General features: G+C 36.3%; 2 long non-coding RNA genes across 5 annotated transcripts in view; one reads left to right on the top strand and one right to left on the bottom strand.

The window, feature by feature from the left end:
- Positions 1-2,988: 2,988 nt before the first annotated feature.
- On the bottom strand, positions 2,989-5,495 carry LOC129048576 (uncharacterized). The gene is made up of 2 exons (XR_008511011.1): positions 5,355-5,495; positions 2,989-3,991 (listed from the first exon to the last, which is right to left on the bottom strand). It is a non-coding gene; the product is annotated as an uncharacterized LOC129048576 (long non-coding RNA).
- Positions 5,496-5,571: 76 nt separating this feature from the next.
- LOC129048574 (uncharacterized) overlaps positions 5,572-12,478 on the top strand; it is a 133,336-nt gene continuing 126,429 nt past the window's right edge. For 2 of the 4 annotated variants that reach the window (XR_010138762.1, XR_010138763.1), the window contains exon 1: positions 5,572-5,748. This is a non-coding gene — a long non-coding RNA (uncharacterized LOC129048574). The remainder of the gene's footprint in view (positions 5,749-12,478) is intronic. The other 2 variants (XR_008511009.1, XR_010138764.1) reach the window with 2 other exon arrangements.

The raw sequence follows: 12,478 nt of genomic DNA, 5'->3' as shown, positions 1-12,478 counted from the left end.
TGTCTATGTTTTTGTTCAAGGTCCAGGGGCTCTATGATCGGCAGGGGATAAAGCCAGCCAGGTCTCTGTCCTTCCCTTCAGAGCAGTGAGGTCTCCCAAGTCCTGGGTGGATCCAGAAGTGCTCTTCAGGAGTCAGGGACTTAAATGAAAAACCTAGAATTCTACCTGGTATTTTATTGTAGTGCAGCTGAGCTGTCACTCACCACACAAGAGGCAGTCCTTCCCACTTTTCCCTCCCCTTTCCAAAGGCACAGGAGCCTCAACCTGTAGTCACCAACCACCCTTGGCTACAAGGAGTACTGCCAGACTACCACCAATGTTCACTTTAGGCCCAAGGTCTCTTAAGTTAGCTTGGGGTGAATGCTGCCTGGCCTGGGACTTATCCTACAGGGCCATGGGCTTTTCTCTAGCCCAGGGCGGGTCTACAAATGCCATTCAAGAGTCAAGTCCTGGAATCAGAGACCTCAAGAGCATGCTTGGTTCTTTACTCCCCTGTTGTTGTGTTGGTACCTAAGGCGCAAGACAAATTCCCCTTTATTTTTCCCTCTGCTTTTCTCAAGCAGAAGGAGTTTTTCCCTTTAACCATCATAGCAGGTGACGTGCTATGTCTCAGCTGAAGCCAGCAATTCTCAGATGCTCACTCACAACACTTGATATAGTACCTGGGTATTGCTTCTTGTTATTCAAGGCCCACAATCTCTTCAGTTAGCAGGTGATGAGTGTTGCTAGAACTGAATCCTTTCCTTCAAGGCAGTGGGTTCTCTTCTGGCCTGGGATCTGGTCTAGAAATGTTGTCTGGGAGCTAAGGCCTGGAATGGGGACCTCATGACTCTGATTGGTGCCATCTCCTGCTCTGGCTGAGCTGGTATCCAAGATGCAAGACAAAGTCCTCCCCATTCTTCCCTCTCATCTCTTGAAGTGGAAAGAAGGGGTCTATTTTGGAGTTGCAAACTACAGCCTGGAGCTAGAGGAGGGGTGATGCCAGCACTCCCTTGGCTGCCCCAGCTAGTGTCTCAGTATGTCATATACCCTCCCAGTCCACTGTCTCTGGGCCTAGTTCACCCCTAGGACTTGCCTACTAAGAGTTTCAGTCCTTATGGCCTAGACTGCCTTTCAAGTTTACTTAGCGACCAAGAGCATTCTGGCTTTAGGTGGCATGAAGTTTGTGGGCACTCAAGTTCTGATGGCTGGGATTGGCAATTCTCCTCTGGATAGGGCTGGTTTAAATGCTCCCTCTGTGGCTGGATGCCAGATGAACCTGGTCCAGTATTTCTTTTTACATTTTTTTTTCTTTTTTTGAGATGGAGTCTTGCTCTGTTACCCAGGCTGGAGTGCAGTGGCAAGATCTCAGCTCACTGCAACCTCTGCCTACCAGGTTCAAGTGATTCTCCTGCCTCAGCCTCCTGAGTAGCTGGGATTACAGGCCCCTGCCACGATGCCCAGCTAATTTTTCTATTTTTAGTAGAGACAGAGTTTCTTCATGTTAGCCAGGAGGCTTGAACTCCTGTTGATCTAGCATTTCTAAGTGTTCTAACAGAATAGCCCTGTTAATTGCCTCACAATTGCTATGTTCCCCATTCTTCAGGACCCAGAGATGCTCTCTCTGCACCACACAGCTACTGCAAGGAGTTGGGAGAGGGGATTCAGGACTGTTTCTTCCATCTCTTCAGTGTCTCTTTCAGCCATACAAAGTTAAACCAGGTGGTATGTGTGCTCACCTGATATTTTGTTCTAATGAAGGTGTTTTTTCTGTGGAGATAGTTGTTAACTTGCTGCTCTTGCAGGGGAAGGATTGGTGGAGATTTCTGTTCAGCCATCTTGCTCCACCTCCTCCTTCTTTGTTTTTGCCAATTCTTTAATATTGTCTTCATAGACAATCATATCATCTGTGAACAAAGACAGTTTTCTTTCTTCCTTCCCAGTCTTTATATTTCCTTTTTTATTTTACTGCATTAGCTAGGACTTGCTGTACAATGCTAAAACAAAGTGAAGAGAGGGTGCACCCTTGCCTTTTTCCCAATCTTAATGGGGAAGCTTCCAGTTTCTTACCATTTAATATGTTATTAGCTGTAGTTTGTGTGTGTATGTGTGCAAATATTTTTTATCAAGATGAGAAAGTTCATCTCTCCTCCTAGATTATTGAGAGTTTTTATTATTAATGGCTACTGGATTTTGTCAAATGCTTTTTCTGTATTTGTTGATATGATCATGTGGTTATTCTTTTGTAATCTGTATACATAATGAATTGTATTAACTAATTTTCAAGTATTGAAGCAGTCTTACATACCTGAGACAAATGTATATATTTCTATACTTGTATTGATTGATCCTGGCATTTTTTAATACATTGTCAGGTTCAATTTACTTACAATTTAATACATTTGTTGGATTCAAAACTACTATTTTATTGAAGACTTTTGCATCTATGTTCATGACAAATATTGGTCTGTAGTTTTATTGTCTTCCAAGGCCTTTGTCAGTTTTTGTTATTAGGATAATACTGGACTCATAGAATGAGTTAGGAAATCTTCCCTTTGCTTCTGTCTTCTGAAAGAGATGATCAAGAATTGGTATAATTTATTTTTAAAATGTTTGGTAAAATTTACCAATAAACTGATCTGGAGTTTGTGCTTTCCATTTTGGAAGATTATTAATTGTTGATTCAATTTCTTTAATAGATATAGGCCTACTAAGGTTGTGTATTTCTTCTTATGTGAGTTTTAAAAGATTGTTTTTCTCAACAAATTTGTCTATTTCATCTAGGTTAACAAATTTGTGGGTATAGAGTTGTTCATTGTATTCCTATATTATCCTTTTTATGTCCATGGAATGTCTAGTGATGTTCCCTTTTTTCATTTCTGATTTTAGCCATGTGGTGATGTTCTCTCTTTTATGTTTGATATTATTAATTTTTGTCCTCACTCTCTCTTTTTTTAGTTAGCATAGCCAGACGCTTATCAATTTTATAGATCTTTTCAAAGAACCAGCTTTTGTTTTTATTGACTTTCTTTATTGATTTTCTGTTTTCAATGTTACTGATTCCTAGTCTAATTTTTATTATTTCTTTTCTTCTGTTTATTTTGAGAACTTGACTCAGCTCCTGGAAGTACGATTCACAAAAGTTTGTACACCTCCTCCTGCCCCCATAACTTTGTTCTCCTGGAATTTTTAACCCTCAGACTTGTCCACACTAAGCCTCCAGAAATTTGTCCATTACAGTTAAGGTTTTTCTATCCTCGAACTAGTTCTCGTGGTATTTCTGTGAGTCTCTACTTTCGTAAGCCATGACTTCCTGTGTTCACCACATGTTTATCTCTCATATCTTGAGTGCAGTGGATTGCCCTATGTCTTCACATCTCTTACAAGTGCAAGAATTTTTGATTTATCAGTCTCTTCATCTACTTTTTGTTTGGGCAGAGTGGCAACATCAAAGCTCCTTATATGCACAATGAGAAACTGAAAGTCTAGTTGTATAGTTTTTGTAAATTGCTTTTCTATCCTCCCTACTTCTCAAGAATGTTTCGTGTGTGTGTATGTTTGCCAGTTTTTCCTGTCACAGGACTCTGATGCTATCCGAACTCCTAATTATGGCTTATTAACCTAACCACACTACTATGGTTTGGATGTGGTTTGTCTGGCCTCACCAAGTCTTAAGTGGTTATTAATCCCCACTGTTGGAGGTGGGGCCTGGTGGGATGTGGCTGAGTCATGGAAGTGGATTCCTCATGAATGGCTTGGTGCTGTCCTCACAGTAATAAGTGAGTTCTCACTCCACGAGTTCCCATAAGAGTTCTCTTGAGAGCTGGTCATTAAAAAGAGCCTGTTACTTCTCCCCATCACACTTTTGCTTCCACTCTCTTATCATGTGATCTCTGCATGCTGGCTCTCCTTTGTCTTTTCCCATGAGTGGAAGCAGCCTGATGCCTTCACCAGAAGCAAATGTTGGTTCCAGGCTTTTTGTGTAGCCTGCAGAACCATGAGCCAAATAAGCCTGTTTTAAATAAATAAATAAATAAAAATAAATTACCAAGCTTCAGGTATTCCTTTATAGTAACACAAGACACATACCATGCCAGAAATTATTTTTTTATTTCTTTTGTTTCTCCTATAAAGAGATCAGGTTTTAAAATCAACCAGATCTAGTTAGAAACTCATGTTCTTGTTATTGCCTTATTCTTATGATTTGAGTAGGTAATGTAATGTTTCTGGGTCTCAATTTTTTCCTCTAAAAATTAAAATTAAAATATCCACCCTTTGAAGTTCATTTTTGGATTAATTAAAATACATATCAATATCTTGGCACACTATGTGGTGTATACTGGATGTCAGTTAATATTAGACAATAATGATAATGATTAGGTGATAATTTGCTGATCCCATGTTAGAAAAAATATACATTGTACAAATGTATACTGAATTGTCAATTTATTTCAATGGTCATTTGCACTTAAAGGATAGAAATATTTTATCCAATTAAACCATTGATATATTTTTAAAAGCATTTAGGAGGATTTTTTAATGTTCTAACTAAAACTTAGGTACAACATATATGTTTCAACTACATTTAATATTAATATAGATAAATTATATAAAACAGAGAAATTATAAGCATTAAACATCTGTAGTGGTAAATCTGGCTCTGACTGGATTTCTCTCTTTTCTTCCCTCAGGAACAAGTATAAAGACTCCGTTGAATATATTTGAAAATTAAATGTGTAGGTATTTTAAATTCCTGGACATGGAAACTCTAATTAAGTAAACCTTCTCCATATATTTACATCCTTGGAAACATACAAGTGTAAGGCAAAATTATATAGTATGTTCTCTACCAAAATGTTAAAAGATGCCCTTACTCTACATTCAATCAGGTTAATGTAAATTTTAATAATATAACTAAAATATAGCAAGGTAAAGTTTCCAAGATGCTGGAAAGAGAGGGTCATCAATAATCTATTTGTAATTAATGCACAGTAAATGCATATATATTAACTAAACAAGAAAGAATGAATAACAACGTTCACACTGCTGTTATTTTCCTTCCTTCCTTCCTCTTTCCTTCCTTCCTTCATTCTTTCTTATTGATTGATGCTGTTGACATTATCTACTTTTGAAACGTATCACATGTTCTATATGCAGTTTACAAATTAATAGTAGTAGCAAAAGTAGTAATCTACTTAACATCCTACCTACCCAAGATAAAACATAGTTAATTGCCTGTATTTTAGGAGCTCCTATGTGCCCTTGTTTAATCATATTGCTACCTGTCTCCTTCTTTTCTTTGTACTGTTTCTAACTATGTACATATCCTTAATAGCATAATGGTTAATTTTGAAAAACATATGACAAAGACAAACCTAGTTGCAAAAGAGAATGACAATATCGCAGCTATTAAAGGACTGTTAAAAGAGTCCAGGAGACAGTAAGCTGAACAGAGTCTCTGGATCATAGTCTGACTTCATCTCTTTTGAGAGTTTCAAAGACATTCTTGGAAAGTCAGTGGGTAAGGACATAAAAAGGTTCTGAGAAACATATAGCTTAGCAACATTGGAACATATGACAGTTCTAGAATATAGGCTAAGTTTTGAAATTTCATAGGTAATATGGAGTCTCCTGCTTCTAAGCTCCAATGTCCTACCTCCTGCTCTTCAGTATAGCTCAAAGCAGACATCTGTGTGGGAGAAATGAGAGTCATCAACTGATCCAAGCAACAGGATATAAACAACAGAGTAGGAACTTCATTAACAAAAGGTTAGATAAGCCAAGTGAAGATATGAATTTGAGTCAAGTTTACCATGGCATTTTGTTCTGAGGTTACAAAGCTAGTACCTACAATGGCAAAGGGGACTTGGTGAGAATAGCCCTCATCAGATCTGTTTCTTAAGTCACTGGGTACTAATGTGGGCCCATAACCCTATATATCAGTTTGGGGCTCTTTCTTCTCTATCCGTCTGGGAAATTCAATAGAATATCCTTGTTTGCTGTCCTCTTTATGTAGTCCATGTCTTTTTCTTTCTTGTCTGTATTTTAATTCTGGAAGAACGCATCTTCAGTGGTGTTTTAAGAAAAGATGTATATGAGATAATTTTCTAAAGAACTGTGTTTGCTTAAAAGTATTATTTGACATTTGCCTTTATTGGGTATAGAATTTTCTTCATAATTTGAAACTCCAATATCTTTGTTATTCTAATGCTGCAGTTGGACTCATTCTGATTCTTAATACTTTATAAATGATCTGTATTTTATAAATCTGTCTCCATGAACTTGTATACTCTCATTTTATCATCAGTGTTTAGAAAACCTGCAATGTGTAGATCTATTTCCATTCATCATGCTAGGCACTCAACCTGGCAACTGTTTATCAGTTCTATAAAAGTTTCTCAAATTCTTTCTCTGATAAAATCCCTTCTTGATTTTTTCTTTTCTGTCTTTCAAGAACTCCTCGTACTATTGTACTTCTTTCTTTCATCTATTTGATTTTTAAATTTCATTTCTGGGAAATTTTCTCAATTTTGTCTTCCTAACCTCCTATCAGAATTTTACTTTCTATTACGATAATTTTAAATTGCAAAAGTTTTTCCTTATTCTCTTAATGTTTATTTCTTTAAATCACTCCATCCTGTGAAATGGATAAATTGCCATGTCTTGTCTCACTGATAATGCTAATCCTAATGCTCTGTTCTTTCTTTTGAATATAATTCCTTGTCCTCTAAGATTAATTATGTTTTTTGTTTAGTTGCTTGTTCAGGCTCCTCTATACTTTACGTATTGTATGCTTTCTTAAGTTGTTTGATTATACTTTATTGTTTTCTCATGTTTAAAAGTCTGAAAAGAGTTGACTGGGAGTCATGGATAAGTATGTGTGTGTGGTGGGGGGGTGTTCTCAGTATAATCTTGTTAAAGAGTTCTCTGACTAGGCTTTTTGTTGTTCTGGTGGTGGTAGTGTTGGTAACAATCAGTGTCAGTATATTTAGGTCTTTAATCTTGGTCTCGTGAATTCACCAATAAAATATTTTTTAGTTTCTGCCGGATTGATTCTGCATCCAGGATTCTGAGAACTTGATGGGGGCATAGGGCTTGAGCTCTGATAATTCGCTATTTAATATGAATAAGGTCACTTGTTCCCTTTGTTTTCTCTCCAACACTAATATTCTCCATGCATCTAACAGTCCATGGTTCCAAACACTCTGCTTTGCCTTCTACATTAGCCTGGAGACAATGTAACTTGTGACCTATTTTTTTCTGGTAGAAGGGACAAGAACTAGCTAACCATCTTTCTTACTGCCTCTCTTGGCTCTTGCTCACGTTGTGGACACTGAGGTTGGTTGTGATCTTGAATGAGAGATATTTTACCCTTAAGGTTGTGACTCTCCCAGAGCCAGTAGTCCAGCCAATACTTCAGCTCACTTCCATGCCACCACCTTGCAGTGTACAGTTGGCCTTCTGTATCTTGCAGGTTCAATCAGTCTCAGATCAAAAATATTTTTAAAAATAAAATAATGGTAATACAAGAATACAAAGTAATACAAATAAGAAACAATACAGTACAAAAATTATTTGCATAGCCTTTACATTATGTTAGATATTAGACATAATCTGGAAATGATTTAAACTATACGGGAAGATGTGTGTAGGTTATGTGCAAATACTATGCCATTTTATATAAGGCACTTGAGCATCCATGGATTTTGGTATCTTCAGAGGTCTTAGAACCAATCCTCTAAGGATACTGAGGAATAACTCTCTGTGATCCTTCGGGTGACATGTCTGGGACCAAGAGCATCTCAACAGAGGAAGCTAAAGTCAGTCCTCCCTCAGATAACCATGCTATCCTGCCAAGATTATTCTGAAGTGGCAGCCTCTGAAGCAGTTCCCCAGAGTCTTAATTGGTGAAAAACGTATCTGCAAAACCTCCCTTCTCTAGGAATCAGGCCCAGAAAAGGAAAGGATGTAGACATAAATGTATTTGACAAACACGATCAGAGCACTTACTGTCTACCAGGTATGGTTTTAAGTGCTTTATATTCAATTGCTTTGGCACTTAATGTTTACAACCATCTTATAAGAAAGCAACTTAAAAGGTAGGTATTACTATTACTAATATCATGGATAATGATGGGGTTGATAATGAGGAAACTGAATCTCAGAGTAATTTGACTCAGGCCATGGGTCTAATAAGTAGTGGGGCTAAGATTAGATCGTTCATTCTAACTACTGTGCTATACTACCTCCAAGCTTATCTCTACTTTGTTTTTTCTTTTTTTTTGTTATTTCTTTACTTTACGTAAGTCTTTATATTTTTTAATTTTTTTTTATTTCCATAGGTAATTTTGTAACAGGTGGGTTCTTTAGTGGTGATTTGTGAGATTTTGTTGCACCCATCACCCAAGCAGTATACACTGCACTCAATTAGTAGTGTTTTATCCCTCGTCCGCTTCCTACATTTGACCCTTGAGTCCCCAAAGACTATTGTGTCATTCTTATGCCTTCACATCCTCTTAGCTTAGCTCCCACTTATGAGTGAAAACATACGATGTTTAGATTTCCATTCATGAGTTGTTTCACTTAGAATAATAGTCTCCAATCCCATCCAGGTTGCTGTGAATGCCATTAATTCATCCCTTTTTATGGCTGAGTAGTATTCCATTATATATATATATATATGTGTGTGTGTGTGTGTGTGTGTGTGTGTGTGTGTGTGTGTATGGGCACTTGGGTTGGTTCCACATTTTTGCTAGATTATATTGAGAACACCTCCCATACACATACATACCTACTTTGGCCCAATTCCTCCCACAATACTGCCTTCCACTTTTTGCTGGGACTCATCTACCTTACATCAGTGGTCTTGTCATTTAGGCCTAGTACTTGTTATCTTAAGAGTGAATTCAGGCCTAGTACTTGCTAAGAGTGAATGCACTAAGAAATCCTTTTCCTTTTTTGACAAAGCCAGTTTCTTATGATTACTATCTTGCTAAAGAAGTCCAGGAAGTCAACTGTGAAACCCAAAGCTGAACAAAGGTCTGGTTTTTAGTAATATTCACCCTCATCTTTCCTCACACAAAGCCTTAGGAAAGGAAGGCTTTAAAGCAAATATACTGCAAGTTACATAACTGCAATTATTTATTCTTATGATATTAGATAGAGAAATAAAAAGTGACTCAGAATGGTATAGCATCATAAACACCATAAGGGGATAGATAATTGAGATAGAGCACGTGATTAAGTTTAAACATGGGTTAGGGAGAGAGCAGTTTAATATAATTCTCTTACAGCTGGTAACAGATGATTACTATCGTGCTAAAAGAGGAAGGGAGAGTATTTTGAGAAGTCCATAGCTGAGTAATGAAAAAGGAGTCTGTAGTCAATGGTGAGATAATAAGTAAGAGAAAGAGGCAGTAAGCATGTCTGGCACATTCAAGATACTTAACAATGGAAGAGAAGATAAATTCACATGTAGAAAATCAGGTGTCGAACATTGTATCAATTCAAATGTGTTCTGACAAATAAATGTTTTATATCTGAGAAAAACAATTACTGACAAAAATAAAATCTGGTTTTAAATGCTCAGCAGCTGCAAACCTAATTGTTCTACTTCAGTAATTATCTAATCATTCTCTTCAAGTTTTCTTTACATCCTTTTCCCTTTAAACACTTGTATGTTTAAAAGGGGCATGTTAATGTACGTAGCCATGTCAGAACTGGTAGGAAGGAAAGGTCAGAAATTCCTATTGGCTTTACATTACACTGTCAGTTTGCCCAGATTTTTCATGGTGCTTAATGAAGCACCAATTTAGAAGACTAATGAGAACATTTATAATTTGGGCTTGATATTACTATGCTAAAGTTGACTAGTTAATTATCAAATTAATTTTATGATTATAACCATAGTATTACACAATGTTTATGATGTAAACATTTGGGGACTTTTAACTATAAAAATGCTTAATATCTCTAAACTGTTCCAATGTGTAAAGAGCTATCAAATTTAAAAGGTCTAAGAAACATGCCAACAGCTATAAAATAAATATATACCCTTGATATAGTGCTACAATGTGTACGGCACAATTGCCTTTGTAATATCATTTGCCCTTGGATCTCAGTTGTGTTTTCCATATTTGATGTACCTTAAAACTCAGTGGTGTCTCAACAACAGCTGGCTTGGGCATGAGGTGATAACGGTAACATTTCACGACAATTATGGTAAGAACAGCTTTCATGAAAGGTTGCTGCCTGAAGTTAGCAAACCCCTAATGACTTGTTAACAGTTGGAATTTACTATCCTATTATTAAAGAGGAAGGAAAAAAAACCACGCACACAAAAAGGCTAACCAAACAAAAACAAAAAATCTAATTTGCTTGGCTCTTGAGACAGGAGTCTTGCCAATGCCCCCGGCCGAATAAACCCCTTCCTTCTTTAAAAAAAAAAAAAATTAATTTGATTAACATTCTGTGGACAATTCCATATAATGCTGTCAAAACAATAATGGAACCAAAGAATATTTTTCTTCTTTCTTCTTCTTTAATTGAAGCCTGAATTATCCCAGACAGATTTTTACCCCCTTTTCTTTAATCAATTTCAGCCTAATTAATTCTTCTGTTGCTAAGTCTTGTTACATTAGTTAGTCTGCTGATTATTTCCACAATCAAGAGGCTGTATATTAATGCATTTTCTTTCCATTTTTACCCCTTTTATTTTTAGGTGACGCAATGATTGTACATATTTTTGGAATACAGTGTGGTATTTCTATAAGTGTGTACAATGTATAATGATCAAATCATGGTAATTAGTACATCTATCACCTCAAAACAGACCCAAAGGCCAACATTTATCATTTCTTTGAGTTGTGAACACTCAAAACCCTCTCTTCTAGCTGTTTGAAAATATACAATACATTATAACTAACCATTTTACCCTTGTGTTGTTGAACACCAGAACTCATTCCTCCTATCTACCAGTAATTTTTTATCTGTTATGCAAACTCTCCTCATTCTCTCCTCCTAAATACTCTTCACCGCCTCTAATACCCACTATTTGATTCTTTACTTCCATGAGCTCAATTTTTTTCATGTCCCACATATGAATGAGAATGTGCAATATTTATCTTTCTGTGCCTGACTTACCTCACTTGCATATTCCAGGCTCTGTCTTTAAGGTAAATTTCTAGCAAGGTTATTTCTGGGTCAAAAAGTAAATGCATAAAAATGCAAAAAGTAAATGCAAAAAAAATGCTTTTCTAGATATTACCAAATTCTCTTTGAAAGAGATTCCACTATTTTGGCACTGTCACAAACAATGTAAATGAATGCTGATTTTTGCACCAATTAACCAACAGAGAGAAACTTCTAACTTTCTTGAATCCCAAGTGGGCATGTTACCCTTTAATACATAAATCAGACCTTCTTTCATTTTCAGAAAGTTATCTTAGATTACATTTTAAACTAAGGTTGCCTTATGTTTTGTTTTTCTTATTTGGGCATTCTAATGAAGTGTATGCTGAATTTCTTTGCTTAGCTTCTTTATTGATCACTTTCTCATTGATCATTTTAAAAATATATTTCTTTTTTTTCATTTTCATTGACTTGACTGTTTTTGTTTATGTCTTCAAGTTCCCTTTTATACTATTAGCTAAATCTATTCTCTTATTGGCATGTGGTAATTAAGACTTCATTTCTTTGATAATTTTGAATTTTTTCTTAAGATTCTTTCAGGTTGAATCAGATCTGTTTTTATAATACAGCTTTTAATATCTGTGTCTGTTCTGAGCTTTTTATTTTCTGATATGAAATGCTTTAACTCATTTTAAAATGCTTGTTAAGATAATTAATTTAAATTGGGGTGCTATGTTACAGATTTCTATTGCCTCATGTTTTTATGTAGGGACATTTTTATTAGTCAAAATGTTATGATTCTCATTATCTTTTTTCTTTTTGGTAACTACTATAGTTTGGATATGATTTGTTTGTCCCCAACAAATCTCATGTTGAAATTGGATCCCCATTGTGTTGGTGTTGGAAAGTGGGGCCTATGGTAGGTGTTTGGCTCTTGAGGGTGGATCCATCATGAATAAATTAGTGCCCTCCCTAATTGGAGGCAAGTGAGTTCTCACTCTATTAGTTCCTGTAAGAGATGGTTGTTACAAAGGGCCTGGCATTCTCCCAACCTCTTTTTCTTCCTTTCTTACCATGTAAGGCCCTCACCAGGTGCTCAATTTAGAACTTTCCAACCAGCAGAAACATAAGCTAAATAAACCTCTTTTCTTTATAAATTACTCAGCCTTAAATATTCTTTTATAGCAACACAAAATGGATTAAGACAGTAACATTATATGGATGTTACTTTGTCAGAGAGATAGAGAGAGAGAGAAAGAGAGAGAGAGCCAGAGCAGAGAGAGATATTGAGGGCTTCTGGAATGTGGCTATATGTATAAATCATGAATTGCCCGCAAGGATTTCTAGTGGTGATTTGAAGCTATTTACC

Source organism: Pongo abelii, chromosome 1, assembly GCF_028885655.2.
Source record: "Pongo abelii isolate AG06213 chromosome 1, NHGRI_mPonAbe1-v2.0_pri, whole genome shotgun sequence".
Classification (NCBI taxonomy): Eukaryota; Metazoa; Chordata; class Mammalia; order Primates; family Hominidae; genus Pongo; species Pongo abelii.
Note: the sequence above shows the minus strand (reverse complement) of the source record. Positions and strands in the feature narration are given on the sequence as shown.